The following is a 7605-nucleotide window of genomic DNA, read 5'->3' as shown; positions in this document are numbered from 1 at the left end:
CTCGTCACTGAGCGCTCAGTGTTGGTTCAGTTCTTCCTGCTGATTTTAACCCTGAGGAGATTGATCATATGTGATCAATGATTAATTACAATTGAACCCCCACCCCCCACCCCCCAGCTGAGTGTGGCCGTAACCCCTGACCTTGTAACCTAAATATTAACTCCATGTTTAAAAACCTGAATTTATAGAGAACTGAAGCTTTAGCCCTATATACAATTTGTCAAACACCTTTCCCTCTAATCACTTCTGCAGTTCACCTTTGAGGATCTTTAAACTTCCTAGAAACCTCTTTCTAAACTGAATTCATTGTCATTTACTTTGAGTTCAAATGCTGGAGCATGTCCAAACTGTCCATCCTGAGTGTTTTCTCTGCATGTTAATGTGACAAAAACAAGTCGATTGTTGAATTGCTGTTTATGTCCTGAAGGCACCAACACTGATCCCCTTCTTTGTGCTGTTACGGTTGTCCCCCTGATTCTGACTGCACTATGAAGGACCTTATTTCATGACTGATCAAACTGGATCATTTGTCGGAGCTTTGACAACAGACACTCTTCTCCCACAACTCACTCCTGTTTCCCCTGGACCTGGAAAACGTGGCTGCGATGTGAAGCTCTGTCTGTCTAGATTAGTTGACAGAGTGGTTCTAGAACTTCGGGAGAAAGTTCATCTTATTTTCAGACAGTGACAGATTTCATTGGAGTTTTTGTCCTGAGTGTCTTTGGTCTTTCTCAGTGTAAATATTTGAAATGAGAGAAAATACTTCACATGATGGAAGTTCTCACATGTGGAACAAAAGTCAAGCTTGATGGAAGAGGTTTACGTTGTGTGTCATGTTCATCACGGCTCATTAAAGGGAACTTCAAGCTGTCACTAAACAGACAGAGAAGCTGGAGGACTGCAGGTTCAGCACTGCATCATCTGTTGATGACGTTCTCTCGTTCTCTTGTCTTTGTCCTCGTACTGTGAGCAGATGAGTGTGATCCTCGGTGGTGAGGCCTTGTCGCGGTCTGAAAGCATATTGGAGCCTGAGTCCTGAGGCGGCACCCCAACACAGCGCACCATGTGTGTCCCACATACTATGACTGTAGTGCTGTTGTGCTTGGAGGAGAAATTCACACAGAGGGACTCACTCCGCAGAAAATAGGTTTTTAGGACACTTGTGACGTCACGTCCATTGATAGATGATTATACTATACATATAAAATGTGTTTAGTATGTGAGTGATACTTTGTGATGCAGTGATTTGGAGGAACAGTGGAACCAGTTACATTGTGTTTTGTATTGTTTTGCTAAAATAGTGAGACTTGCTTAAAAAGATGTTGAGATCAACCGTTATTCTACGTCAATATGTTCAGATGAATGCAACCCTTTCCACTGTGCTGTCCTCAGCTTTGATTCCTGCATGTGCTGATTTCTCTTTTAAAGGCCCCTTTAACGCCCAGCCGTGGCTGATTGCTCGGTTTCATCAGTACTGCCGACTCTTCCTACATGTTTAGGAACTACTTTGAGAACTGTTGCTGTCATCATATTGAAAATGATGATTATCATGAGAGGGCCAAATCTCTTTCAACACCTGACATGTTGTCTCCATTTTGTTGCTAAGTCGTGAGATGTTGTAGGTAAATCCAGGTCCTATGAATTAATACTATGTAATCTAATGGGAAAGCACTGAAACATGTACCAAGCCCCAATAGAAGAACTGCTCAAAGGAAGAGCAGCTGACCTGACAGAGAACGTCATGAAGTCCAGGACACATATCTACCTCCTGCTTGCCAAGGCTAAGAACAAAGTCCCAGAAAGACCCCTACTGGACGATGTAAACAAAGCACTGCTAAGTATCCCTACCCAGAACATCACGAGACCAACCGCTGATGCACAGTACAGCAGTCATCCTGGATATGCTTGGCTACAAGATGAACAGCATGAGCAGCCAGAAGTCAGAGCCTTCATGGAAAAGAAGGCTCGAGGCAAAAATCAAGGTAACGCGCGAAGAAGTTATCCTCCTGACAGAACTGAACAGAGGTGTGAAGCTTAAAGCGAGGGTTGGCGAGCTGAATGAGATCATTTTTTTAAATACTGGTTTAAATGATCTTTAGAAGCGATGGGAAGCAATTCATAGCGTGTTTTTAAAGTAGTATGGAAATATCCGCTATCTACAGCAGGAGTAAACGGGAAAAACAGAATCAAATCCCTTCGGCGTTCGACCTGCCCCCCTGCGCGTACATGTCAATGGCGTGCACTGACCCTGGTTCAGTGCGCGTAGAAGGACGGAGCGTCGTTGCAGAATGGCGGAGAAGAATGTTTGAGGGTTTACTTACCGTTGAGTGCGCCATAGCTTGGTGTTGTGCAAATAAAGAAAAACGAAGAAACGAAGTGCTGAGGACAGGTTACGCCAGGATCGCACTGGACGCGGAGTGCCGCGCGCCGCGGACGTCTCGCTCGTCTCCGCTCCCAATGGGAGCTCCTCCAATGGGTGGGAGCTGGGCGGAGCTAGCTAGGCGGAGCCTTGGGGAGATGCTACATGCTAACGCTAGTTTTCCAAGATCGCCAACCGTAGCTTTAAGAAGGAACTGTCCGAGAAATACAGCAAGCCGAGGCACTGGAGTCTGATCAGCAAAGAATTACAGTCCTAGCTACCTACCTAAAGAGATATACAAGAGAACAAACATTCTCCAACAACCCAGCAAAGGTATCTCTTAATGGCAGAACAGTAAGACCACAGCAGACCCACCCAGGCGGAGACCTGAGCTATACTGGAGAAAGAGGTGCCACACACAAACAGTGGCAAGCAGACCTGCAAGCAGAACGCTGTAGCCTCCAAGAACAAGAACCAGTAGTCATAACAGCAGACATCCAGAGAAAAGTGGCAAAAATGAAGAACTGTACAGCTCCAGGTCCTGACAGGATTCACATCTACTGGCTGAAGAAGCTAACAACTGCACGACACGATCACCTGGCAGCCCAAATGACCCAGCTGCTAAAAGTTTGTGGCAACGATGGTAGGACTACTTATTGTTTGAAAATGTATTGATGAGCACGACAATGCCACCCTGGGAATTTCACCCAGATTAAACCAAAAAGGCACACAGGTTCATTGTTCAAGGCATGAGATGTGGCTCGAATATAAAAATACTGATTTTATTGAACAAAATAGGTTTAAAATAAGATCACACATGCATTAAAACTTAAACGGGGGGAAAGGGAAGATTTAGTCTGGCTGAGGCCTAGTGGAGGGGCGTAGTGCAGGGGAGGGACTTTCCTAAAGAAAAGTACATCCAACTCAAATCACCAAACCTGTGGCAAACACACACACAAGGAAATAACCCCCCACCAGAAACACGCAACAAGACAGAGGGATGCCACCGCCAGGTCGCCAGCACCTCCATCAGCCTCCAGCCTCTACAAGGGCAAAGAAATAAAACACTTAGTGGGGCTGCAATCAAAACACAAACCAACAAACAAACCATGAAGAGGGAGGAGAGAGGACTCCAGCCACCAGCACTTTACCTGTGACCCCACTAGCATTAGCCACCTGTTAGCATCTACTACACTGTGAAGAGAGACACCTACCACAGCTGAGCAGTGCAGCAGCACACAAGAGTGGAGCACAGAGTGTCACATGAACAGTTCTCTTACAAACAAACACCCATGCTGTAGGCCAGTGAGTGAAATGAAGCAGCCCGCAGCCACGACTTTCAGTCAACACCTCTGACCTGGAAATGACGTGATGGTGCCGCAGGGCGCAAAAGGATGATTAGTGGGAGGGGGCTGCTTTTATACTGGGCCACCTCATCAGTGGCCAATCAGCAGCACCCTGCACAGGGTACACAGACCACACCCTCTCTGCTGCTACAAGGGAACCAACCACCCACAGTGGTTGACCCAAGGTGAACAGTCCTCTTCATAAAGGACCCCAGAAGGGAACAATACCATCCAACTACCGGCCTATAACCTGCCTCAGCACTACATGGAAGCTCCTGTCTGGAATCACACGGCTAAAGAACAGGAACATGGAACACCGGAAGAGATGCAAGCTACCGATATCAAGACAATGACACTCCTCACAATGCAGGGAGGGTTCCACCTGAAACCCAGCGTCCTGAGGCTGGACACAAAGCGAAATGAGGGAGGCCAAGGACTGGTGAGTGTCAAAGCCACCACCCAGGAGGAAACATCATCCCTCCAAGAATACATCCATAACATGGTCCCCAATGACAACCTGCCAAGTGAATGCCTCAGAGAAGTGAGACAGTGGAGCCAGAGGTGGAATCGAGGAAAGACAAACCCCTACACATCATGTACCTAGGGATAGAAGATTGTTAAGGATTATAACATCGGGACGATCTCATAAATCAGAAAGATTGTTAAACCGTCTGTAGCGCACGTTCTCCTCGTTCTTTTTTCACCTATATATAATATTTTTGGGAGTGATGGTGTTACCTGAAAGCTTCAGATAATATCAACTAATATTCCCTCTAGTGCAGTTATCCACATACCAATAGATACATGCGGAGCAACATTAACAATGATTAAGAAAAAAAAAAACGCAGCCACAGCCAGTGCTGCGTTCGGGGACGCAAAGCTAACAGCGGCGGAGCGCTGTGGAGCTTTTCTGACTGGAGCTGCTGCTGGGTGGAGGCTGGGTGGCTGGGTGGAGGCTGTGTCAGGCAGAGCTGGTTTACAGCAGCAGTACGGGATCTACAAGAGATCCCGCCATAGAAACACCCCAAAAGCTGGAGGGAGACGCTGAAGCTAGCACCGATGCTAATGCTAGCTAGCGAGCTACCGCTAGCAGTTCACAAGCTAGCATGAGGGATTTTATATACAACAAATCACAGAAATGTGAAAAGACACTGTGAACACCATCAAGTTAACAGCTGAAACGAACCTTTAGTCTGATACTAGTGGAACGTCTTTGATTTAATGGGATGATGAGGGGCTGTATTTCAATGGAGACAGAGCCCTCTAGTGGTCATATAGCGCAACTATTAAAACTATCCCATTAAAACTGCTAAAAAGCTATTTGATGTGTTTAGTTTTTGTGTTACAAAGTGTACTTTATTGTTCATTATCTTTTACCTCATTTTTAAAAGGAGATAAAAGCTTAGATCTCTGAACAAAAAATTGTTCTCAAGCAGCTGTATTATTCACTCAGGTTATAGATATTAAAGTTAAATTGTTTTTGTTCTAAATTGTTGCCTTTAAGAGGTAACCAGCTAAGTTTGCATTTTTATTGACCTTTTAATAATCTATTTGGTGTTTTAGTTTTTGTGTTCAAAAGTGCACTCTATTGCTGTTCATTACTTTTTATGTTTGTGTTCATTGCACATTTTGATTAGAAAAAAACCTGTACTATTTAAATTAAAGCCAGTTTCTTTAGCTTAAATTGTCTTTTTTTTTCTTTTAGGGTTTTACATGTTTAAGTACATTTTATATGTTTCATTGGGGAAAAATGGTCAAACTTGCAAATTAGTCTAGAAAAATCAATATAAAAATCATGATAAAATCGTGACATTAATTTTAAAGATTGATATGACATTTTTGCCATATCGCCCAGCCCTACATGTACCACCAAAAAAATTGAAGAAGTTGCTGACATAGGAAGAACATACCAGTGGCTGAAAAATGCAGGACTGAAAGACAGCACAGAGGCACCAAAACAGGCTCTAAACACAAGATCAATGGAGTCCAGGATGGATCACACTAGACAAGAACCCAGCACCCCCCCCGAAAGTGGTGGAGAACAACCAAGCCAAGATCCTGTTGGACTTCAAGATCCAGACTGACAAACTGGTGATGGCCAGTCAGCCTGGCATGGTGGTGATGGATAAACATTAGAAGAGAGCAGTAGCGATGGATGGAGCAATCGAGAGTGACAGCAAGATCAGACAGAAGGAACATGAAAATCTGGAGAAATACCAAGGGCTGAAAGAGCAGCTGGAAAAGATGTGAGCTGTGAAGGCAACAGTGGTGCTAGCAGTGATGGGGGCACTCAGGGCAGTGACCCCCAATCTGGATGCATGGGTCCAGGAAATGACAGGAGCAACAGCTGAGATCTTGGTCCAGAAGAGCGCGTTGCTAGGAACATCCTGCAGAACCCTCAAGCTCCCAGGCCTCTGGTAGAGGACCAGGGTTAAAGGAGATACCACGCAGTAAGGGTGAGAACACAGTTTGTTTTTTTTTACAGTACTAAGTACTTTTACAGAGAAAAATCCAAAGAAAAAAGCCCCACTGAAAAGGAAGGGACCTACAGAACCAGATTCAGGGGAGGAGACTTTCTGCAGAACCAGACTCAGAGGAGGTTTTCTACTGTTTTGATTGGAGGTCAGAAAATAAGAAGACATGATGGAGGCTCAAGGCAGGAACTTTCAGTTCCACTGTCAGAGATCCTGCAGGAACAGAGAGAATAGAGCAGACTGCAGGAGACACTGAATGTTACATCCCTTTCCCACTGCAGCTAGCGGGTCCACCCGCGTCTGCGACCCGCTCACTATCGTCTTTTTAGACGCCTTTCCCACCGCCAGCAGACCCGCGTCTCACCTCCTGCTGGCGAGCCGCTTCGCTGCGTTTTCCCGCACTGATGGTGTCCCGCGTTGATGACATCATCAGCGCGACGGAGCAAAACGAAAGTAAACAATGCATGCAGCGGAAAACATCCCTGTACCTGTAGACGAATCTCCTCTTCCCCACGGATCAGGGGAAGCTCTCTGGTCTCGCTCTCTTGCCATTGCTGGGTCATCTTGATGAAGGAAATCTCACGCTGTGTCCAGAAACAACAACTAGCGTGCTAACTTAGCCGCGCCGCGTCGACGTCATCATGTAAGTTCCCGGATGTGTCCCTCCCACTAAAAGCCGGGAATTTACCGGGTCAATTGCAGGGTGAACCATAGATATCATATTGAACAACCCGGGTCGAAATCCCGGGTCAAACCTTTTCCCACTGCCATGACTTAGCGGGTTTAAACGGGTTTTTTGGCCAGTGGGAAAGGGGTATTAGTGACATGTGATGGAAGTGTGAAAAATAAAGGAAGCTCCTTCCTCCTTCCTCCTTCATTCCCTCCTTGTTCCCTCATGTCTTCCATCATCCTGCCAATTCATCTGAAAAACAAATAATCCTTTTAATTACTCAGCAAACAAACGACAGCAGTGAGAACATATACAGTAGCCACCAATGGAGGAAATTAAAACCACTGAGTGGCGTTTAGCACGGTCTCATGGCCAGACTTTCGTTTTGAGTGTGGAGTTTGCATGTTCTCCCTGGTTTTTCCTCCACAGTGTGACTGTCTGTGAACAGAGTACCCTGCCTTCAATCAGATGACTCCGTGTTATGGATTTAATTCATTATTTACCCCCTAAACCCCCTGAACGGTGGCGTCTCAGCAGCGGCTCCAGAGAAAACCCGGAGCGGAACACCGTGTGGAGCGGACCGGACCGTGTGGAGCGGACCGGACCGTGTGGGGCGGACCGGACCGTGTGGAGCGGACCGGACCGGACCGTGTGGGGGCTCTCGCGCTCGCTCGGTGGCGGCAGCAGCGGGAGTCGAGCCGGAGACCGGGGCCTGTGAGCGGGGGAGTGAGTGGGAGAGCGGCGCCGGAGTGAGGT

Source organism: Salarias fasciatus, chromosome 18 (genome assembly GCF_902148845.1).
Source record: "Salarias fasciatus chromosome 18, fSalaFa1.1, whole genome shotgun sequence".
Lineage (NCBI taxonomy): Eukaryota > Metazoa > Chordata > Actinopteri > Blenniiformes > Blenniidae > Salarias > Salarias fasciatus.
Note: the sequence above shows the minus strand (reverse complement) of the source record.